Below are 24,896 nucleotides of genomic sequence, written 5' to 3'. Positions count from 1 at the left end.
AAGACCTGGAGCAGATTAGGTAGGATACATTTCCAAAGCCTCCAGAAGCAGAGAAAACTACAAGCTAAGGAAGTCAAGAGCTTTCCTACAGACTACTGGGGCTCCTAGTTGGGGAAGCAGAATTCTGTCACAATTCCAACTAATATGACTAGATCCAGGAAGGAGACAAAGCCGGTATAGTCCTAGACCAAGAGGATACTGAGGGGAAAAATAAGGAGAAGGAAATAAGGAAAATGTCCTTCGTGGTTCACTGGCCATGGGCAACATGATGGTGCTCACTCAGGGTCATAATGGACAGAGGTGTTGAGAAATCTCATCCATTGCATCTTGCGCTCATGGCCAGATGTTACCTAAGAGTGTCAGTCAGGAAAATCTAAATGTGGATAATTTTTTTACTTATCCCACTGTTTCTATGCAACTTTATCCTTGAGAGTCTCCAAGTTTCTTTTATGTGCTGTGCCAGAGAGAACTACTTCTTCTTTAGAAACCCTCCAGAGCTGTCACTGCTAAGTGGCTGCCCCATCAGGGACTACATTTCCCAGACTCCTCTGTGGTTAGTTGTGGTCATGTGATGGAGTTTTAGCCAATGGAATGTGAGTAGAAGTAATACGCACCACTTCTAGGCAGGGCCCATAAAAAACTCCCATGTGCACCTTTTCACGCTCTTTTCTTACTTCACTGAGGAGTGGAGACACCCCCAGGCGACCTTGAAAACCACATGCTGCAGAAGGCAAAGCCCCTTTCTACCTGTGTCTCTGAATGAATGCATGAAAAACAGTTGCCCCACTGACCTGTACTGTTACATAAGCAAGAAATAAACTATTGTGTTTGAGCCACTATAGATTTGGGGTTCTATTATAACAATTAGCCTATCCTAATATTGTTTTTGATACAGCTATTATCATTGTGTACAGAAATCTCTGTGCCCTTTCCCCCTTTCTTTAAATCTTACCGTAAACTGAAAAAGGAGAATTGGGAGACTTAAATTTAAGTAGCTGTTGGGGACAAATGACACTTACCAAATTAGTGGTCACAACATTCAGATCTCAGAGCCACAAGAACAGGAGTACAGCAGAGCCTCACTTCAAGACCACCTAATATATTAAAGTAAAACAAAAAGTAAAACATAAGGCCTATAAAACAGATATTTTAGTGTGTGACAGTTAATTTCCAAAGGGAGTTGTCCGTTTACAAAGGAATATGCCACTGTTTTCCAGTAAATGACAAGCTTCCTTACTGCCTTTAAAATGAGGCACCCCCGCTCCCCAATAATTTTAACATAGAATTTCTGAAGAACACATCTTCTCCGATACGTCAGCTGTACGAAGACTAGATGCTGACTCAGGGGATGACTTTAGAAGCCAGGAAAATCAGGGTATGATTTCTATGCCTGTGTGCCGTTCTCATGTACATGTCAAAACTTTTCTCTTGGGAACTTAACTTTCTTGGGTAGGAACTTCCAGAGGCTGTGAAATTACAGGCTTTGTGAAGAACTATGAGTTTGTAGTCAAAGTTAAAACAGACACATTGTGTCTTTGTGTTTAATGTCATCTGAGATACGATGGCACAAGTAGGAATGAAAATAAGTCCTCTGTAAACAGGGCAATAAGATAATGTAGGTTCATACACGGAACAATCAGAAACGTGCGCAGTAAAGGCAGCACGGTTGTGTGCATCTTTTTACCAGGGCTGTCATCTTTTACCAGGTTAAGTGTGAAAATACCATTTGATGGCACAGGACACGTATTTGCCTAGAACAGGGTTTATTTTTACGTCTGATCGCTCAGTATAAGATCTAGGAAGCAAACAATCCAGAACTCTGAACAAACATTCTGACCGTCTGAAACAGAGTACTCAGGTGAGGGGAGGAAGAGGAGGCAAAACAAGAGGGTTGACAGGGAAAGGCATCAGTTGGGCCATTCTTCCCTGGGTTTCCGTCTTAGTATTGTTCTTTTTTTTTTTTTTTTTTTTTTTTTTTTTTGCATTCTTTTCTGATCCTGTGGAGAAGAGAGATATCAGATCCCTTTGGGGCCGTATTTAGAGGGTCTCCCAAATGCAGTCCCTACTCCCAACTCTGGGCTGGGGCTTGGCAAGCTGTAGGCGTCAGGGAACAAGATGGCGCCCTACGGTGAAGGGCGCTGAGTGAGGGGGTGCCAAAAGTGGGCCTTCACTTACTCGGAGGCGCTGGCTCCTCTGAAGCCCAGACGCTGCCAACTCCCTGGGCCCAGGAGTCACAACCGCTTTCGTGCCCTGGGTTCTTCACTTCTTGTGACGATCAGCTCCACATATTTTTCTGATGATGTCACCCATTCTGACTTCCTACATTTTGAAAGTTGATCTACAAGTAAAATCTTTCGTGAGGCTTAAAAAAAAGAAGAAAAGAAATAAAAGGTGTGCTGTAGGGAGATGGAGAGGAGGAGAAAGGCCGTTGCCTCTTTATTTTGAGATTTGCTGCAGCTGCGAGTGCCACTCCCCAGCTAGTTTCCTGGCTTCAGAGGGAGGCCAGTGGCCGGGCGTGGGTGACGTCAGGGCCAGGCCTGAGTCATCGCCAGCAGCCCGGCTGGGCTGCCCTGCCACTCGGAAGGGGACAAAAGGAACCTTTGATGTCCAGAGGCCCTCCTCTCAGCACACTCGCCGGCACAGACCAGCAGGCCAGGAGAACATTCCTGCCGTCTCCCCACCCCCAGCCGCCCTTCCTACTTCCGGAACAGCCCCAGACAGATTCAACAAGGCCTCCCCAAAGGACATCACCCTCCTGCATGGCAGAGGCATGGCCGTGCTCTGTCAGAGAAGCAGGGAAGAAGAAGAGGCTGTTTCCCTGGGGACCTCTCACTGCCCCTCTGCCATCCCCCTTCTGTGTGGTGCCCACCTACTCAAGGAGTTGCAGTGGTATTGAAAGAGATGCGGAAAGGTGGAAGGCACTTTTGTCACCATCCCCGGGCAGCTGCTGGTGGTCAGTGTCTATTCTCCTCTGCCTCTGTACTGTGGCCCTGGGCTTAGCTCCCTGCCCTAGGTGCCAACATGAACTAGCTCTTCCTGGATTTAAGACATGACTGCTCTTTAAAGGGGATATTTATATCTCAGTGCCTGGCCTGAGGCTTGGTAAATATATGATGAATTAAGGAATGATAATTGCAAAATAAAATAGTAGAGGACATATGTTAAATACTTAGAGTGAACATTCAAGCCTCTGTGCTTTATGAAGATTATTTCATTTATTGGTTATCACAACAAAAAAGCTGTGAGGTACGTACTATTAATAGTCTTAATACTATAGAGGAGGAAATGGATGCTCAGAGAGGTTAAGACACTTTTCTGAAGCCTCACAGCTAGTTCGTGGCAGAGTCTGGATCATCTAATCTCACATCCTGTTTTCTTAATCACGGTGCTGAGTGGCTGGAGCGAATGAAGGAATATTGACCAAGGGCACCCTGGCCAGGAGAAAGGAGACAAGGATAAAGATGGGACTTGAAACCAAATCCTACAAGGAAACAGTGAAACAATTAGGAATGTTCTGGCAACATGGGCCTCAGGCCTTCTTACTGCGTCAACACCAGGTCTGAGGTTTGGCAACTGGGCGGGTTACTCAGCGTGGCCAGGAGGGCGAGTCAGTCATCAGGTTCAAGCAGGGATGAGAAACTAGGGAGGTCGGATGGACGCAGGTCTGTGGCATGCAAAATGCAAAATCCGAGAGCCACGGGGGACAGAGTACCTCGGCGGGAGCCAGAGTCCACGCTTGTCTTTTTGTTGCCTTCTGGCCTCATGGATATGGGTGGGAAGGTCAGTGAAATTAAAGGGATACATCTGGGGTAGACAAGAAGGCTACAGGAAGAAGGACATGACGGCACTCTCAAAGACTCTGGACTCAGAAAAAGAGTTGGAACTGTGGTGTGGTTTTAGAGTGCAGGAGCAACGGGAAGGGACAGGGAACAGATCTGGACTTGACAATGGTAGTTACTTTCTACTCTTAGCGCCCTCCTACCAGGAATCGGCTGCCTTTCTGGGCCTGAGGGAGAGTCCTGGCAATGACTGTGGGCAAGCAAAGGCGAGGAGGGGTGGCGAGAAGAGAACATCTGCTTTTGGGGTATCTGGGCCCAGTGTAAGAATGACCTACGAGGTAGCCTCTCCCCGTGTGGTTTATGATTCTGTGGTTTGTACTTTTCCATGATTCTTTTAGAGTAAATGTCTCATTCCAAGAGGAAGACAAAACCAGGAATTTTCAGCCCCTTGTGGAGGCCTCCTCGATAACACACCCACAGCTTTCCTTCCCACTGTGGGTGGGGTGTCAGGTCACAGAGACCACTGTCCCTGGCTCAGGCAATCTGTGCCTCTGATGCCTGGGACATTGTGTAGTTCTACCTTGTTCCTGGGAGCTCTGCCAGTTGCCACTCTGAGGAATTGCACTTGTTCCTTGTAGTTTGAATCCCTAGGCAGGTGGAATTTATAGAGGTGAATTTCACAAGAGAGAAAGCCACATGCTTTTAATCAAGGGAGCAGCAGCAACTGATCAGGTTCACTGTCAGTGTCTGCACACAGCCTGATCTTGGGCTGAGGAAATCACTTTAAGTTCCAGGCATTTTTGGCAGAAGACTTGTTTATTCTTTTCTTCCTTCTCTGCAAAAAATGCCTCTGGGCACCTCCCTGCTCTGTTTCCCCAAAGACTCAGTGGCCTTGCTTGCTTCATACACACAGGTATTTATTCCTCTAATAAGATGAACAAAGGCTGATCATTTCTTCACCCTGCATCCTATCAGGATAATGTGAACAGAAAAATAAAGAAAAGAAGCAGAAATGATCAGTAAGCTTAAGTGAGACACAGATTCTTGGGTTATATGCTCTGGGGTTGATACTAACAGTGAACATAAAATCAGAGAACTGGGACAAATATCCATTTGAAGATACAGAGAAGTAAGTACAATATCACTTCCCTAGCTTCTACCTGAAGTGGAGCAGCCTCCTCCTTTGCTACAACAAATGCAGTTAAATGCTGGTAATTAAAACCAAACCTTTATTAATGCAAGGAATTCCTTGGAAGACTTGTCTATACTTGCTGCCTTAGATTTCTCTCATTTCATTCCCTCTCTTTAAAAAAAATTATTAAGGTATAATTTACATACCATAAAGTTCACCCACTTAAAGTGTACAATTCAATGGGTTTTAGTGTATTTACAGAATTATGTAATTTGTAATCTATGTTTTTAACGTTTTTTGTCACCCCCCAAAAAAACACCGTGCCTATTAGGTATCACATTCTTCATTTGTCCCCACCTACCAGCCCTAGACGACCACTCATCTAGTTTCTGTCTCTATAGATTTTCCTCTTCTGGATATTTTCTACAAATGGAATCATACAATATATGGTTCAAATATCTGTCCTCTCCAAAACTCATGTTGAAATTTAATCTCCAATATGGCAGTATTGAGAGGTGGGATCTTTCAGAGATGGTTAATCCACTCATGGATTAATGATTAATTGGTTAATGGATTAATGGGTTATCACAAGAGAGAGACTTGTGGCTTTATAAGAAGAGGAAGAGGGACCTGAGCTAGCACTTTCAGCCCCCTCACCATGTAATGTCCTGTGTCACCTTGGGACTTGCCAGAGAGTCCCCACCAGTAAGAAGGTCCTCACCAGATGTGATCCCTAGACTTTGGACTTCTCAGCCTTCATAACTGTAAGAAGTGAATTTCTTTTCTTTATGAATTACCCAGTTTCAAGTGTTCTGTTTAAGCAACAGCAAATGAACTAAGGCATAGAATAGTTTAGTACTTCATTCCTTTTTATGCCCAAATAATATTCCACTGTGTGAGTATACAACATTTTGTTTATCCAAATCTCAGTTGATGAACACTTGAGTTGTTTTCACTTTCTGGCTGTTATGAATAATGTTGCTATGAACATTCATGTGCAAGTTTTTTTTTTTTTGTGGACATGCATTCATGTCTCTTGGGTAGACACAAAAGAGTGGGATTGCTAGGTGATATCATACTATGTTTAACATTTTGAGAAACTGTCAAACTGTTTTCCAAAGTGCTGCATCATTTTACATTCTCACCAGCAATTTATGAGGGTTCTGATTTCCCCACATCCTCACCAACGCTGTTATTGTCTGTCTTTTTTATTATAGCCATCCTAGTGGGTACAATGTGATATCTCATTGTGGTTTTGAATTGCATTTAACAAATGACTAATGATGTTGAGTGTGTTTTCAGGAGCTTATTGGTCACTTGTATATCTTCTTTGGAGAACTGTCTATTCAAATCCTTTATCTTTCAAACTGGGCTTTTTTTTTTTTTTTTTTTTTTTTTGATGGAGTTTCCCTCTTATTGCCTAGGCTGGAGTGCAATGGCACCATCTCAGCTCATTACAACCTCCACCTCCCGGGTTCAAGCAATTCTCCTGCCTCAGCCTCCCAAGTGCTGAGATTACAGGCATGCGCCACCATGCCTGGCTAATTTTGTATTTTTAGTAGAGACGGAGTTTCTCTATGTTGGTCAGGCTGGTCTTGAACTCCTGACCTCAGGTGATCTGCCTGCCTCGGCCTCCTAAAGTGCTGGGATTACAGGTGTGAGCCACTCGGACTAAATTTTTTTTTTTAAATTTTTCAGTTTTAGGGATTCTTTATATATCCCAGACACAAGTCCCTTATCAGATATATTTTATAATATTATCTCCCTGTCCATGATTGTCATTTCATTTCTGGTTGGTGTTATTTGAAGCATAAAAGTTTTGAATTTTGATGAAGTCCAACTGGTGTCAAACTCCCAACCTCAGGTGATCCGCCTGCCTTGGCCTCCCAAGGTGCTGGGATTACAGGCGTGAGCCACCGTGCTCAGCCTATTTTTAAATTTTTTTAATTTTTGAGTTTTAGGGATTCTTTATATATCCCAGACATAAGTCCCTTATCAGATATATATTTTACAATATTATCCCCCTGTCTATGGTTGTCATTTCCGGTTGGTGTTATCTGAAGCATAAAAGTTTTTAATTTTGATGAAGTCCAACTTATCAATCTTCTCTCTCATCACTTGTACTTTTGGCATCATATTTAAGAAAACATTATCTAACCCAAGGTCATGGAGATTTACACCTGAGTTTTCTTCTAAGAGTTTTATAGTTTTAGTTCTTTTTTTTGAGACGGAGTCTCGCTCTGTCTCCCAGGCTGGAGTGCAGTGGCCGGATCTCAGCTCACTGCAAGCTCCGCCTCCCGGGTTTACACCATTCTCCTGCCTCAGCCTCCCGAGTAGCTGGGACTACAGGTGCCCGCCACCTCGCCTGGCTAATTTTTTGTATTTTTTTAGTAGAGACGGGGTTTCACCATGTTAGCCAGGATGGTCTTGATCTCCTGACCTCGTGATCCACCCGTCTCGGCCTCCCAAAGTGCTGGGATTATAGGCTTGAGCCACCGCGCCCGGCCTAGTTTTAGTTCTTACATTTAGATCTATGATACACTTTAAGTTAATTTTGCTTATGGTGTGAGGTAGGGATCCACATTCATTCTTTTCATGTGGCTATCTGGTTGTCCCATAACTATTTGTTGAAAAGATTATTTTTACAACAATTCTGTACATATAAAACTATTCTAAAATAAAGAGTTTATTTTAAAAAAAGTTTATTCTTTCCTCTATTGAATTGTCTTGGCCCCTTTGTCAAAAATCAACTGACAATAAATATTAATATTTATTCCTGGAGTCTTAATTCTATTCCATTGATTTAGATATCTATTGTTATGTCAGTACCACACTGTTTTGATTACTATAGCTTTATGTTATGTTTGGAAATTAGGAAGTGTGAATCTACCAACTTTGTTCTTTTTCAAGATTGTTTGGCTATTCTGAATCCCTTGAATTGCTGTATGATTTTTAGGATCAGCTTCTCAATTTCTGCAAAAATCCAGCTGGGGTTTTGATAGATGTTAAATTGTACCTGCAGATCAATTTTGGGAGTAATCCCATATTAGCAATATTAAGTCATCTGATTCATAAACTTAGGAAGCCTTCTCATTTATTTAGATCTTTGATTTATTTCAGCAATGTTTTGTTGTTTTCAGTGTACAAGTCTTGCAATTATTTTGTTAAATTTATTCTCGAGTATTTTATTAACTGGTATTGTTTATACTGGGAATCATCTATGCTCATGGACTTAAGAGTTTCTGCTTTCATGATCAAAAGTCTTAAGTCCCAGTCCTGGTTTCACTATTTATTACCTGCATGTAATGTAAGGTTACTTCGACTGTATCAAGTTCTTTTTCTTCATGTGAGAAAAAGGAAATACTAATACCACCTTATGGGTTTGTTATGCAGATTAAATAAGATAATGCACATGTAACCCTATTCAGACCATGACCCACAGGGTGCGGTCTTGGGGAGGGGGCAGGGTTGCAGTCCAAGAAACCCAGTCTAGTTGCCAAAAGTAACTTCTAATTAACTCATATTAATACTTGCATTTCTCAAACATCACAAAGAGCCCCTTCAATTCCCCTTAGCATCCTTTCCCTCTCCTATCCAAGCCCCTTACACTCCATAGCTTCTGCCTCCCTTTCTTTCTCCCAAACTCCGTAAAAGCTTTCTTTCCAGTCCTAATCAGCATTCCTCTGGTTCTTCTGCTTCTGTCCAGTTCTTCTTCTGATGGAGCAGAAAAAGAAATTGGACAGACAAATCCAGAAATCTTGTTAGTGGGCAGGAAGAGAAGAAAATCAGGGAACACTTAAACTTAATGTATGTCCTATCACTCATGTAAAGTGCTTAGTGCAATGTCTGATATATAATAATGGCTCAATAGATGTTGGATTAAAAATGTTTTTTTTTTTGTGCTGGTTATTTTATGCTATCCATATTTTATGTTAATGATGTGGGGTTTAGATCATAACCTCTGAGAATCCAGCCTAGAGATTGCTACCCAATAGCCCATCATCACTCATTCGGGTGAATTTTGGGAATTCGAATTTGGAATTATTGTTCTATTTTCTTCCTCCTGAATCATGCCTCAGAGAATGAGCCCTTGGCAAACTGTAAAAAGTTCATCTTTAGGGCTCCTTGAGTATTGTTTGGAGGCCACATCTGTTTCCTCCCTAGACCAGCCCCAGGACCCTATACTCTTTCCCCTCCACAAAACCTTCTAGTATAATACCTTCAAGCGTAGGTCAGGACTCATTATTTAGTGGGTCAGCATTGGTTTCAAGTGATAGAATAAAATAAAACAATAGAAAAGATCCAAGTACATTATAACAAACACTTTCAATTTTATAATATGTATGTGAGCTGGGTCTCTCTGTGAAACATATTTTCTATCGTGGTTCAGGGTTTTAAAAAAATGTTTAAAAACCAGTGTCGATATAGATCCCTCACTTTCACTAAGGTGTTTAAACAACTCATGAGAGATAAACTCCTCTTAGTGATGTGTCCACTTATATAGGGTTGGAGACCTTAAGTTCTAGGGATGAAGCTCCATCAGTAGTGAAGTATTTGGGGGCACTGAGGCTCTTTCCTGTAATATACAACACTTGGAGAAGGAGTAACTTCTGTTCCTGCTCCCTCATGCCACCCCGTAGCCATCCCCTTCTCTCATTCCCACAATATCTACACATCCACACCTTGAACTTGTGTGGTTTTCTATTTTTCAAAACTCTTTCACGTACTCCATCTCATTTGGTTTTCACAACTATTCTATGAAGTTGATGGGTCAGATGCAAGTCCTTGCTTGGCCACTTAACATACTGTGTGACCTTAACTTCTCAGCCTCAGCGTCTTCAGTTCCGTTATTTATATAAAACCAGAGAAGTCAAGAAATTTGGCCAACATCACACAGCCCAGAAGTGGCAGGACCAGGAAGAGAACTAGATTTTCCACCTCCCAGCCTGGTTGTCCTGCAGGCTCCGCTTATGGAAATGCATATCTTTTTTTAGAGGCATGATTCATCTGACTGCCTTACAAAGAATGTTTAAAAAGCAGAGAACATTTTGCTCTCCCCTCCCCGCCATATCTAAAAACACTGACTTTAATGGCACCAGGCACAAGACAAACAACTCTTCATGCTTCATGGTGAGGGGTTATCACACTCAACATCAAAGACTATTTATTTAAGGCTGGGGCGGTCAGAAACAGAAACAAAGTCAAGAGGAGAGGAAAACAAAGTTCCCAGAGTGCTCTGTTTTTGTCCTTTGTGTAGCAGAGTGTCCCCTCTAGTGGTTCTGGAGGAAAATAACTTCTGGAAAACACATTTACAGATTTGACATTGATGGAGTCAGAGAATTTGGTGCTTCAGGGGAGCTTAAAGCACTCGGTTCTGTGCTTCCTTTTATTGATGAGAAATTGAGGACAAGAACAGTGATTCTCAACCAGGGGTGCGTTTGCCCCCTGGAAAACGTTTGGCAACATCTGGAGACATTTTTTATTGTCATTTTGGGGGGTAATACTGTCAACAGTGGGTAGAAGCCAGGGATGCTGCCAAACATCCTACAATACACAGGACAGCCCCCCACCCCAACACAACTATCTGGTCCAGTAAGTCAATAGTACTGAGGTGAAGAAATCCTAGACTAGAAAAATAATGGGACCGGCCCAGGGACTTACAACTTATTCACAGCTTTTGACAGCTCAGACTAAGCATTCTCTTTTTGTTCCTTAATTTTTTTAAATTAGAATTGTTAACAATTCAAAAATAATACATGCTCATGAGTAATATAATAAAATATAATTAAAAGATTTTCCATCCCCTCATGCCTCCCCAGAATCAATGTTAACATCCTTGGTGGTTGATTAGGCTGAACTGTATTAGAAATGACAACTGCAGATCCTTTTTGATGTAAAAAATGGCAATTTCTGATGGTGAAGCTTAAGACATTCATCCCTCTCTCCAGGCACACACCGAAACAAGCATCAAGGCACACAGGGGATTCTTTTGACTTTGCTTGTCATACAGGAGTTAGAGTCAATAGCACAAATTATAATTTTTCATATTTAATAAACAGAGTACCTCTTCAGATCAAAGATAAGGATCTACTGCATGTTCCCAGAAGCTTAGGATGCTTAGCACTGTGAGGTCCCAGAGCTAAGATGGTCTATGACAGACATTAGAGGACACTGAATCGTGTGGTGCATGTCTTTAATGCCTCTTTGACACTTGGGATCTCACCCTTTTGTAGAGAGCTTGGCTCAGGATTAGAATCTTCTGCAGGCTATGCTGTCTACCTAGAAATTAGTAAGATTCTTTTGTTGTTTTTGTATTTATTATTATGGACATTTTATAGGAAGCACGTTTGGTTTTCTATTGAATATGAGGTTTTAAAACTTCATTTTATGACAAGTTTATAAGGAAAACTGAGACAACTCAAAAAAAATTTGTTGTTTTTGTTTATGAGACAGGGTCTTGCTCTGTTGCCCAGACTGGAGTGCAGTGGTGTGATCATGGCTCACTCCAACCTCAACCTTCTGGGCTCAAGCAATCCTCCCACCTCAGCCCCCTGAGTAGCTGGAACCACAGGCATGCACCACCATGCCTGGCTAATTTTTTAACTTTTTGTAGAGATGAGGTCTTGCTGTGTTGCCCAGGCTGGTCTTGAACTCCTGGGCTCAAGCGATCCTCCTGCATTGGCCTCCCAAAGTGCTGGGATTACAGGCATGAGCCACTGTGCCTGGTCCCGTTATATTTTTATTGATTACTGTTTTTCTTATCTTCACTATTCCAGTTGACCACATTCTTATCTTCAAAAAATACTGTCCTTTGCTGGACTAAGAATGCTCTGCTATCCTGGATCTTCTTTGTCTCTTGTGGCAAACACTGTTGTTAGCCTACACAATTGCCAACACCTCTCCTTTCCTTCTTGCTGGGCAGAGCTCACCACCCACCACAGGGGTTGACAATGGCAGACAGGCACATGCTCAGCCTACCTCACAACTAAGGCATGGATGTGTGGTATGATTCTGGCCAATGGCACATGAGGGGAAGTTTCTTGGGTAGGGCACTGGGAAAAAGTTTCCTTCCTTAAAATCCAGAGTTTCAGGTTTCTGTAAGCGATTGTATGAAGAGGTGATTCCTTGAAGAGCTGCAGCATCTTCCAACAATGAGGGGGAAGGTCAGAGTGTAAAAATCAGTACCTTAAGATGGTAGAGAGAAAGGTGGAAGAGCTGGGTCCTTGGCAACACTGGTAAGTCATGGGTCAACTCAAGAACCACCTACTTCCAGGTTTCCTGTTAGTAAGATAATATGTCTTTGTCATTTATGCTATTTGTACTTCAGTGTTCCTTACTTGCAGCCAAAAGCTTCCTTACTGACCACTCATATGACCACATAACAGCTACTCACTGGCCTCCTAATGGCTCTCCTTGACCTCCCAGCCCCCATCCACCATCCTGAATGCAGTTCCTTCTCTTTAAAGAGCCAGTTTGGTTACAGAATTCTGTAGTTCAAGCCTTTAGTGGTAGTATTGTGCCAAATCAAATAAGCCACTGACAAAAGACCACAAATTCTATGTTTTCATAAATATAATACATCCAGAACAGAGAAATCTATATGGGCAGAAAATAGATTACTTGTTGCTTAGGGATGGGATGGAGATGAGGGCTTAGGGAGGTGACAGTCGAAGGGTATAAGGTTTCTTTCTGAGGTGATGAAAATTTTCTAAAAGTGACTGTGTTGATGGTTGCATTTGTCTGTGACTATACTAAAAACTTCTGAATTATACACTTTAAAAGGGTGAATTTTACACTTTAAGTAGGTGAATTGAATGACATGTGAATCATATCTTAATAAAGCCATTCTTAAAAGAACATTTCGTGGTGATCTATTATCTAGAAAATAAAGCACAAATTCATTTCCTTGATTTTCAAAGTCTTCCACCCTCTGGCCTCAAACTACCATATAATTTAACTCCTCATGACTTTCCTATTGGCAGACAATTGGACAGATTGCAAGGGTTCCAGACATACAACCTGTGCTTCCCTGCTTCTCTGCCTTTGCTCCTTGTTCCCTGGGCCTGGCAGGATCCCTCCCACCATCTTGGTCTATCAAAATTTAACTTGCCTTTGAGGCTGAATTCAAATGTTCTCCCTAATATTTCTGCCTGGAAAGCCAGGCAGAAATGCCCCTTGCACCTCTGAATTAGTAGAATTCAATAGACTTCCTGTGGTACTTACCTTGTACTCTTTCACGGGCTGATGGCTATATGACCACAGTTTCTGAATCAGAAGTTGGTTCTAATGCTGTGTCAGTAAGAAAGACTATTAGAAACCAGGATCACTTTAGAAAATTTGGATTATGTGGTTACCATAATAGCCTTCCCACTAGAGTGTATGATCTTTATTGGGTAACATCTTTTCCTCTCTCACAGACTTCTCACCACGGTCTCTCAGGTGAATAAAAAGCTTAGGTTCCTTTTTCTCTACAATGCATATGAAATGTGGTTAGGTGGTGTTAATTAAGGGTCTTACCTCTGCATTATACAACAAATAAATAAAAGCTAAGTTGATGATACAAACTTTTTTAGAGACCACAGAAATGACCAGGCGCAGTGGTTCATGCTATAATCCCAGCACTTTGGGAAGCTGAGGTGGGCAGGTCACCTGAGCTCAGGAGTTCAAGACAACAGTTAACTGGGCATGGTGGGGGGTGCCTGTAATCCCAGCTACTCAGGAGGCCGAGGCAGGAGAATTGCTTGAACCCGGGAGGCGGTGGTTGCAGTGAGCCGAGATTGTGCCACTGCACTCCAGCCTGGGCAGCAGAGTGAGACTCCATCTCAAAACAAACAAAACAAAACAAAACAAAACAGAAAAGATGACAAAAATACCAAATGGAAAAATGAAAGAGAATATTTCTATAATGGAGGATGCCTTCCTAAATAAGTCACAAAACCCCAAATACCATAAAGTAAGTCATTGATAGATTTCTTTGCATAAAAACCCTCTGTTTGGCTAAAGACACCATAAACACTGTGGAAGGACTAATGACATACTTTGAGAAAATATTTTCAGGAGAATAATAAAGGATTAATATCAGCGCTAATTGAACAAACAACACACAAGAATGAGGGCAAAGAAAAAAAAGAAGTAAGTCATAGTAAAAGTACAAATGACAAATAGTATATAAAACATGTTCAGTATCACTAGCATCAGGGAAATGGAGACCAATACAAGGAGGGTTATTTGCCTATCACACTGGCAAACATGGAAAAGATTAAGAATATGCCTAATGGTTAAATGTACGGAGAAAAGATCAAACACAAATAGTAGTAATGAGAAAACAAATTGGTTCTATAACATTTATAACATATACATAATTTTGAAGAGAGCAATTTGGTAGTGATCTAACTATTTTCTGCAATTAACAGATATTACATTTGTAGTTCCCAAGTGAACTTTTAAAAAAAGTCATTCTTGATGGTTAATGAAGGAAATCTCAAATCTTTTTTTCCCCAATTTCTCCATTCTAAGACACTTATATAGAATACACTTATTAAGATAATTTCCCAGTTGTTTACAATATCAAATAAGGAAGCCTAGCAGGAACAATCATCTTTAAAAGCCCTCCTCTAACACTTTAAGTGAGAATTTAAGAATTCTCCATATTTGCCTGGACTGATACAGCCAGAGCACTTGACCAATTGACCAACTAGATGAGGAGAGGAGGAAGAGAGACAAGATGCCGCTCTGCCTTGGTTTCCCCATCCCTGGCTTCCCTTGATTGGTATTTGGTTGTGTCAATGCTTTTTGTTTCCCTGATGCTTGGTGAGGCTTTCATGTAAGGTTAGATGTAGTACAGAATTGTGTCAGTCTTTGTGGTCGACCAAATACCGAGGCTTCCCTTGAACCTGGCATATTTTCTTATCCCACTGTCTTTCCTAAACAGAGCTGCAGCAGCCCTTAACACTTTTGTATGAGTGAGAAAAAGGCATCCCTTGAAGTGTAGCCCCGTGCCAGGATGCAGGGCTGGGCAAGGGAAGAGCCGTCTGTCTTCTCGCCCCTGGGCCACTGTATGAGTAGTCCTATTCCTTACACCAGCCCTAGTCCAACTGCTGCCCAGGAAATCCTTGCAAATTGCCATTTCCTCATTTCCCATGGTCCCAGGGCACAGCAGCACCTGCTACAGTTAATGCTTTCTTCTCATGGCTCCTCTTTCAGAGCTGCCCTTTGAGATTTCATCAGTCTCCACATCGTCTTTGTTAATGCATTTGGCCACACAACCCCCGCTCCACCACAAATACACACCTATAGGTTGAGTATTCACCCATGAAACAGAGAGTGGCAGAGAAGTTAATTGGTGTCCTTTTTACTGCTGTGGTCTTACCAGCAAAAAAGTATGATAAGGGAATTTTTTTTAGCTTTGAGTTTTGTGTCTTGGGCTGGCTCTCCTTCCTCAGGGAGAAAGAAAGAAATAGCCCTTTGTACTTTGGAGCCTAAAACAGAGAAGTTTTTGGGCTCCCAGGATAAAGCCCCTCCACTCAGATCTTTGTTTGAAATTCAGACTGATTAAGAAGAATTATTCAGGATGGTGGAGACAGTTGCTGTGGCTAAAGGAGGAGAGGGTGGTCCAGCCCTACTGGTGACCCCCCTAAGATGGGAAGTCTGTGTGAGAGGTGGGATTTTGGGTTAGAGATTTCCAGGGTGGCAGGGATCTATATCCCACCCCTGCTGTGTGAACTCAGGTGGGAGCTACTGGAAAGCCTGCGGAGGCTGCACACTGTACACTCCAACTTTGAGAGCCGGGGTAGGGCTCTCCATGGATAACCTGTGGCCAGGGAAGACAAGCACAGCACCAAGACATCTTTCCATGGCCCCCCAGAAGGCCCAACTAGCAGAAAAGGCTAGAGCATGGAGTAGCAGGAGTAGCGGTTACCATGACAACCACCATGGTCTGTGAATCAGGATATCCCCATTTCTCTAAGCACGTGAAAGCCTGGGGCTCCTGTACATGCCCATTGAGGCATCAGGAAGACCCAGTAGTCAGGATATTAGACTATTTCCCAACCTTGGAGAGTAAGGACCTTGTAGCCAAGTTTAATGTGATTTGAGAGAAATACAGAAATGTGACATTCTTTGCATCTGGGTATTGTTGTTATACTGCATTCTTACCTGTTACCCACATTTATCTCTATAATGTAATCTATGAGATTCCTCCTTGGAAAGAGAGGAGTGCTTGTATTTTGAGCAGAGCTTCCTCAACTCTCCTTCCTCTCATTGTAATCTTCACCTCTTAGAAATTCTCTCTAAGAGAATATAAACTAAGCACGTATAGCTTAGTTTATAACAATGTGTGCATATATTAATTGAGTGGAAACATGACTTCTTAGGATCTTGCCATGTACTCCACTACCCACCGTAAAAATAAGATGAAAACAGGATCTTCAAGAAGAATCGTGAGAAAGAGGCCTGGAATTAGGCCTAGACCCTCCATCTTGATTATGCCTATCATTCTCCCAGTGCCCATCATCTGAACTGGGGTGAACTGCAAGTCCTTAGACGAATGGATTTAGTTCCTTTGACTCAATCAGAGTTTTGCAATAACAGTCATTATGCAAAAAGCAATGTGTTCAGTATTCTGAGAGACAGAGAGAAGTAAAAGATATGGGTACTTCCAGGAGGAGGGTACTGCCTGCCTGGAGAGAGATGCCGATGAATCCCGAAGTGCACTGTGGGGTTGTGCTGACCATGAGCAAGGCGGGGACATGGGGAACCCAGAAAGCTACAAGGACTGGACCAGTCAGGAAGGCTCCCTGAAGGAGACTTCTAGAAGGAAACCTTTGCCCATATAATTTCTCGATTTCAGTCAGCTGGGAGAGAGAGGAGGGGAAAGAGAGAGAAACTCCAGGGAAGAAGCTGGCTGGACAAAGGGACAGAGATGAGAATGGCCACCACCTGATTGTGAGGCAGCATGTTGGAAGCAATGCGGAATGCATGGAGTGCGGCCTGGAAAGTGGGACCAGCGTTGGCTTTCAGTGCTGCATAGAGTTTTTCAGACACTGGGCAGCTGGGTTTTCAGCACAGGAATTCCATGCTGAGAGCAGGGTTTAAAGAGGATTAGCAGGCAGCTCACGTGGGATATACTGAGTGTTAAGGGTTTTGTAGGTTAGTAATGATTTCCTTGTAATAACATTTATGGTGTTTTTAAAAAGTTAACTTTGAGATACAAGCATTGTGTGTATTGTGCATAGAACTTTGAAAGAGATTTATGCCTTGATACCACTTAATCCACACTATTTGTAAGAGAGTGAAGGGATTATTGACTTATGAAATCAACAAGTCCAACCAAGAGGGCCTGAGTTGAAGAAATTTGGGATAAGACCAGATACCCAAGTGTTGACTTCATAGGGTGGTTATGAATTCCCGCAGCAGTTAGCTAACCATCGTGTTGTTCTGCAAGACCACACTTGCCGGAGGAACAACTGGAGTGTTCCTGGAGATAACTGCTGGAGTCCAGGATAGCTTCCAAGAAGCCGTCTCCATCTACGGTGAGTAACAGTGAACCAGGACTGTCATCAGACAGCTAGGAGCAATCTCACCGCACTCAATGCCTCATTTGCTACGCTTATGTGTCCATTCATTCATTCATTCATTCATTCAAGTATTTCTACCTGCTAAGGTGCTGTGGAAGATACAGGCCTCAGCAGTGTGTGGCATGGTCCATAATACATGGGAGAAACACACATGCATACAAATGATGGTAGAGCCATTGTCCTCTCTTTCCTTCCCCCTTCTCCCCTTCCCAATACCCTTTCCCTCTGGAAAACTGAAATATCTATTGTATTGGTAGGTAATTGACTCTCAGTTTTCTTCCATGAGTTCTAATGTCAACTTTTGCTTTTTGGTTAGTAACAAGAGTGAAGATATTCAATGAGAAATTTCTAGAATTCTTTTCTTTCCTCTATTTTCTAAGAAGAGCGGATTGGATGAAGGTTGTGGGGTAAGTGATGCATAAGGGGAAAGATGAAAAATGGGCATCACCCTCAGCGGGGAAGGACCAGAACTCCTAGAAAGAAGAGAGGGTTGGGTTGAGGTCTGAGGGCTTGGTTTGGAAAGAAAGAAAGAGGGGGAGGTAAAAGAGTGGAAGAGAAATGGTGAAGGTGACAGAGACAGAGAGACTGATGGGGAGAAGAAAAGCAAGAGCCTGTGGGCCTAAACACCCCTGGTGAGCTGAGGGATTTGGGACAAAGGGACTCTTGTCTGTCTGGAGGAAGTTTTGCTGTGCATTATGCCCCGAAACTCCCTTATCATGGTCTGCACGTGCTCTGCTACTTTTCAAGGTTTGGGGATCGGGGGAGGGGAGGTCAGGGTTTGTTCATTTGTTTGTTTGGCATGCAAACTAGTACTACTAAGACCGAAGGCAGCTTAGTCTTATTTGGGGGTTCTTATGTTACCTTCAATTTTTCAGTCGAGTGTCTTCAGAATTCCTCTGTCTGTGCGTGTTTGATATCTGAGCTCACTGGCCTGTGAGTTTGTCATGATCAGAGATATGGCTTTTATGGCTGCAGCCTGTAGTGGCCCAGCTCAGTAGTGCCACTCCTCCATCTGGGGAAAATACAGGCTTCACTCTCTACTCCACCTAGAGAGCTGCTTTGTGGCAAAGATCATCCACCCTCTCGTCCACTCTCTGGCTTACTCCATTTGTCATGTATTATGCCTATAATTCATTTTGCTTTAAGTTCTCCCCCAGTTCCCTTCACCCATGTATACCATCGTCACCCCATTTTCCTAGCTATTCCTTAAGCCCACCCTAGCTGGCTTTGCCTTTATGAAATGCTTCTTCCATTCTTGTCTGCTTACTCATCTCTCAAACTTGAAGCCCTCCCGTTCACCTTCCCTCCATCTGTATATCTTCAGTCTAAACATACTGTGAATCTAACCCCTTCTACAACATTCTGATTCTGAGAGTTCAGATTATCATGGGTTCTTTCATGGTCTATACATACCTTGAGGACAGAGACATATTTATTTGTGTAACCCCAGAAGGAGGCAGGTGCTGGGATTATACATCCCAGATAGCTACACATCTCCCTCTCTCATTTTCATTCGGGTTTCTGCATGAAACAGCAGCCCCCTCTCTCCTCTCTAGCTTCTTTTTCTGCTCTATTTTTCTTTATCACTTGGTATATAACAAAATTATTTATTGAATTGCTGACTATCTGTCGCCCCTGCTCCCCTAGAGTGTAAGCTTGATGAGAGCAAGGACTTTGTCTGCAGCTTTAGGCCAAAACCATGCCTGGCATATTTATCGGGTAAATGAATTCTTGGTAGGTCTCAAGTACTCAGTCAATGTGGAACTGAGTTAAATTATCAGCAGTAAACCTCTAGAAACATAACCTTACAAAAACAAGACTTTATCTTTGTATTGAAATCTCCAACAACCTGAGGTTCAGATAGTATCTTCCTCTCCCATGGAATTTAAAAAACCCTCAAAATATAAGCTTAACTCATCTATAAAGAAATTGTTAGATAACAGCCTGGGTGACAGAGCAAGACTCCGTCTCAAAAAAAAAAAAAAAAAAAAAAAAAAAAAAGAAATTGTTAGATAACAATTGCACTTAATACTTAACATTTTGAACCTATAATATTGAATCTGAGAAAAACGAAAAGGGAAAATTAATGATAATACTTTTTTTTTTTAAGAGACAGAGTCTTTTTTTTTTTTTTTTTTTTAAGAGACAGACTGGAGCACAGTGGAATGATTACAGCTAATTCCCAGGCTCAAGTAATCCTCCTGCCTCAGTCTCCCAAGTAACTAGGACTACAGGCATGTGCCACTGTGCCTGGCTTCTAAAATTTTTTTGTAGCGACAGGGTCACTATGATGCCCAGACAGGATCGGTCTGGTCATGAACCCCTGGCTTCAAGCAATCTTCCTGCCTCGGCCTCCCAAAGTCCTAGGGAGAGAACTTTCTCTCCACCATGCCTGGTCTGATATATGTTTTTTTGTACTATTAAAGAAAATTATTGATAATATTATCTTTGCAAGACAATTTTTATTTTGCTAAGCTGACTTGGACCAGACATTTACATTGGCATTTGGAATGAATGTATATGTCATATGCCTCTTTTTAAAAATTGTGAATTGCATATTAGGAGAATTCACAAAACGTGGTTGTACTATTTAAAGGATAAGTATGAAGCAAGCAACTGGTCAATTACTTTTCAAGTCAAATAACAGTAATGCCAGTTCTCTAGGAGCCCTTAGCATTCCTTTCTGAGTTCTGAGCACAACCACCTCCCTACCCTAGAGATAACACAACCCTGCCATGTGTGATAATCTTTCGCTGGCTTTTCTTTATGGTTTAGCAATCCACGTTTTATAATATAATTTTTTTTTCAAAATAATAATGCACATTGTTAAGAAAAAATAAAGCAATGGTGAACTGTCTTCCCCAGTACTACTGTACAAGGCAATCGTTTCTTACCTTTTTAGACATTTCTTCTGCTAGATATCTCCATACCTTTAAGCAATAGGCTTATATTTCTATAGTGAATGCTGTATCCATTTTAAGATAGTGAGAGTAGAGGAAAGGAATGTTCTTACCAACAGAATGAAAATTGAATTTTATCAGAACTGTTCTTAGCAACACTTGATGCTAGAAGGCACTGGAACAATTTTTCCATGTTTCAAGAAAAAAAAATTTTCAGGCTAAAAATACACTTTTGACCAATGTATCAATTAAAGGTGATAATTAAATATGATGTCAAAGAAAATTAATCACCTACACATCCTTTCTAAAGAAGTTGCCTGAGGATCTGTTTCAGCAAACCAAGGAAGTAAGACCAAAAGAACAAAATGTAGACTCCAAGCAATTTAATCCAGTGAAGACCCTGGGTGATTCCTGTGCAGGAACCCAGAGAGCAAGATGTCCAAATTGAAGTAGGTGAGATCTCAGGAGCAAAGAAAAGATTTGATAGAATAACTGATTACATAAAGAGATTGAATAAACTTGAGGGATAAAATGATGACAAAGATGCTCAGAAAGGCAAATACAAACTCCAGTGAAAAAAAACAAAAGACTATACAAGAAAAGAAATGTAATCAGAGTGGTTACTAACCCTACAATATTTTTCATGGTCACCATAATGTAAGCCCTGTTACTCATATTCAACTCCTAGACTAAACCTATAAAGAGAGCACAAAAGACTTCATTTTAGTCACAACACAGATTACGAATGTCATAGAGGATCATTTCCTTATCCCCGATGTGTAAATGTAATGATTCTATGTCTAATGAACTCATGTCCTTCAGCTCTAGGAAATGTCTTCTATTTCTCAATATCCATTTTCTCTTACTGTCACTACTATTAGTCAACTGTGGATTAGCCCTCTAAGACTCCTTTCTTTTCTTTTATGATTTCCATCTTTTTGTCCTCTTTGGGAGATTTCTTCGAATTTATATTCTAATGCTTTGTTTAAAAATATATAGAGATTTTTTTTGTAAATGTTTTTAATATCCAAAGGCTCCTAACAATGCTCTGATTTTTCTTTTTTCATTGCATCCTGTTCTTTTATGATGCAATATCTCATCAAATTTCTCAAGGGTGCCAGCTGGGAGTTTCTTTCTTCCCTTCTGTTTCTCATGTTTACTCTTTCCTTGGGCCATTCTTGTTTTTATTTTTATCTGTCTTTCATGATGTATTTTTATTTATTTATTTATTTTTTTGAGACAGAGTCTCACTCTATTGCCCAGGCTGGAGTGCGGTGGCATCATCTCAGCTCACTTCAACCTCCGCCTCCCAGGTTCAAGTGATTCTTGTGCCTCAGCCTCTCAAGTTGCTGGGATTACAGATATGCACCACCATGCCCAGCTAATTTTTGTATCGTGTTGTATTCTTTCTTCAAGTATCTGATCATCCTCAGTTGTCTTTACTTTGGAATGAGACAATAAGGTACTAATTGGCTTTGGGTTTTTGTTTGTTTATTTGTTTTTTGCACCTGGAATGAGCTTACTAGTGGTGATTTAACCTTGTGGTGATTTAGCATTGTCAGTTAACTGCTGCATGATCTCAAACAGCACTATGTGCTTTAGTTTCTTCCTAGAGTTGTGAATATTAAATGAATTAATATATAATGTCCTCATTGCAGTGTTTTATAACTATTTGCTGCTTCTATTACATGCATTATAATTACTTGGTAGGGACTCAGCTATTTAGCTATTTCCTAAATGTCAGGATATCAGTAGTTTCATTTTGGGGGCCACCTCATTTTGTAGAGAGAACAAGGCTGTCAGACTTTTAGTGGGGTGAGGGAGTAAAGGTAAAGGTAAAAGTAGAGGAGGGCCTGTCTGGCTGCCAAGTGGGGTTAGAGGCTAACTGCTCCTTTGGGGTATTTCATGAATCATGGTGATTTCAACCCCATTACTCCCTCAGCTGATGTTTATGAGTTGCCTAGTCTCCTAGATTTTGCGTTGCAAAGACTTCCTCCTCAGTTCTAGCCTCCTCCACCCTTACTCTTGTAATTTAGGTTTGGCTTCCTTTATCTTTCTTCTACCTCCACTCCTCCATTCACTGTTGACCCTCCAGAAATTCTGTAAAATTGCTTATCTGCCGAGAGTCCCTTTACCATTACTATGGTGATTATCACTTTTTAAATGCCGTTACTATCGTTTTAGTGGGGTCTTGGTGAGGATAAATCAAGTGTGCTCATCTGCCATCTTTAATCAGACACTCATTGGCTCTTGACAGACACAATGCCTGGTTCCACGTTTGAAATCCTAGCTCGTTTATGTGCTTTACTTACACTTGTAGGATCCTTTAAGCTTGAGTAAGATGAGAAAAGGAGAGAAGAAAGGAAATGGTAGCCAAATTGACTTGCTTTAGTTGAGGGCCCTTTGACGACATTTTACTAATGCATTCCCCTCCTGGAAGGACCTAAATTTGCAGTCAGCAGGAGAGAGGATTTTAGGCTAAGGTTCAGGAAAGACACTGCAAGTAATGATAAAAATAAATCACTTGAAGAGGAAGATATAATTACTTCCAAGTTCCAAAGCTATTATGAGCATTTCTTTTACTGTAACTATTACTGGATCATTCCTCCATGGCACTATTGCTGGAAGTCAGTATGTATATTAGCTCAAGAATAGATGCGGGCTATTTCTACAAAATACAGTAGTAGTCCCATTATGAATAACAATTATTAACTGGCTTACGATTTATATTTCCATTACATTTACCATGTGAACATATATTGTAAAATTAGGCCATTCCTTTGAAGCTCAGGATGGTGGAATTCACAAGCATTTATGATATTTAAGCATTTTAAAATGTTATGGGCAAATACAAATAACTTCAATAGATTAAGAACTACCCTTCAAACAAATAATTACAAATAATAATAGATTGGCAACCACAACTATAATTAAAGAATCTAATAATATATAATCTATGTTAGAGGAAAATGTGTTTTAACCATGACATATGTATCAGTCGGGGTCTAATCAGAACAAGAGAAACCATTACATGTATTTATAACAGAGGGAATTCAATATACAGACTTGGTTACACAGGTGACAGAGAACCTGAGAAGCTTAGAATAGTGACAGCAGGAAGTCACTCCCAATCCTGGACTGAAGGAACCATTGGAGGAGACGGTGTTACCAACGCCCAGGGACTAGGGTCACTCAGAACAGCCACAGCCATGGCAGCCTTTCTGGCAGTAACTGGAGCCAGACCTCTGCTACTGTTAGAGGCACCATCCACATCTGAGAGGCTTAGGGAGAGAAACCCTGGCTTTTTCCTTCCTCCCACCTTCCAGTATTTCTCATTGCCTGAGCCCAGCTGGAGCCTAGGTGACCCGGGAGCCAGAGAAATCTGTTTGCAAAAGTGGGCACTGGTAAGACAAAGAGCAGAGTAGGTGAAGGGTGAGGAAGGAGTCTAAAAGCAAACAGGCCCGTGTATAATGTATTTTACACGGCATTGTCATTCCTTAGGTTAAACATATGCTAAGAGACTATGTATTATAGAAATATATGTGTACATGCCTCTACAGCTCTATATATACTCATATCAAATTACATCTTGTCCAGTCAAGTCAAGATTGTCTTAATGAATTCAGATCTAGTTCAAATAAGCCATAAACTATTGCTCCTCTAACTACAAATTAAATGATACTTTTAATTTTTTAAACCAAGAAACACATCACCCCACCACCTTTGGAAGTGGAAATGATCTCCCTCCTCACATTTTGTCTCTAATCCTGACACTAGGAGCATACAGTCTAAGATGCACAACTAAAATTCCCATGACTGCAGAAATGCCATGCAGCCTACCCATATGTAACTCATCAACTGTGTGGCTTTTGAAACCAGTGACAACTAACTTGAATATTCTTTGGTAATTTTCATGAGAATATAAAAGCAGTACATTCTGAAACCTAGGCTTCACAAATAATGAGGAACAGTTCTTTGGTTCTTCCTTTATAAAAGCTAGTGGTGGGAGTGCTGAACTAGCTGTTTTTCCCTCACTAATTTCTGCCTGGCAGATGGCAGAATAAAACATTCGTAGTAGACAGTGCTTTCTTTCAGAGACTGAAATGTACAGCTACGTGAAAAAAGCTTGAGGTTTGGCCTTCTTCAGATGTGAGCATTACATCACCAAAAAACAAACAAACAAACAAAAAAACCAAAACCAAAAACAAACAAAAAAACCTCAGAGAGTTTGAGAGGCAGCAGGGGTGCCTTCAGCCTGTGCTTTCTAGAAAGTCTGATGGCTGGCAATGTGGAGTGGACCAGGCTAAGCCCAGCTGGTCATTCGCTCATTTCCTTTTTACCCATCGTCTGAGCATCTCACTGTAACACTCCCTTTATTCAGTAAAACTTTACACCAAGAGGAAGTCAAAACACGGAGTTGCCAACTGCACTGCCCTTTTCATCCCGACCTTTGTTGCAACAGAGTAATAGCTTGGATGAACGAAAGGGAACTGTATGATTAATTCTAAAT

At 41.4% G+C, this 24,896-nt stretch overlaps 1 protein-coding gene and 1 long non-coding RNA gene across 20 annotated transcripts in view; one reads left to right on the top strand and one right to left on the bottom strand.

Moving 5' to 3' along the window:
- The window catches only part of ZBTB38 (zinc finger and BTB domain containing 38), a 138,955-nt gene that overhangs the window by 79,646 nt on the left and 34,413 nt on the right, over positions 1 to 24,896 (bottom strand). For 13 of the 19 annotated variants that reach the window (XR_010584962.2, XR_012430760.1, XR_012430761.1 and 10 more), the window contains exons 1-2: positions 2,176 to 2,465; positions 1,020 to 1,094 (exon numbers count right to left, since the gene is read on the bottom strand). The gene's annotated coding sequence lies outside the window, so the exon portion shown is untranslated. Of the gene's footprint in view, positions 1 to 1,019; positions 1,095 to 2,175; positions 2,466 to 24,896 lie in introns of those variants that run through there. The other 6 variants (XM_065540004.2, XM_074031172.1, XM_065540009.2 and 3 more) reach the window with 1 other exon arrangement.
- Positions 17,313 to 18,016, top strand: LOC135969640 (uncharacterized). Its single transcript, XR_010584964.2, has 2 exons — positions 17,313 to 17,441; positions 17,803 to 18,016. It is a non-coding gene; the product is annotated as an uncharacterized lncRNA (long non-coding RNA).

This window comes from Macaca fascicularis, chromosome 2 (genome assembly GCF_037993035.2).
Source record: "Macaca fascicularis isolate 582-1 chromosome 2, T2T-MFA8v1.1".
Lineage (NCBI taxonomy): Eukaryota > Metazoa > Chordata > Mammalia > Primates > Cercopithecidae > Macaca > Macaca fascicularis.
Note: the sequence above shows the minus strand (reverse complement) of the source record. Positions and strands in the feature narration are given on the sequence as shown.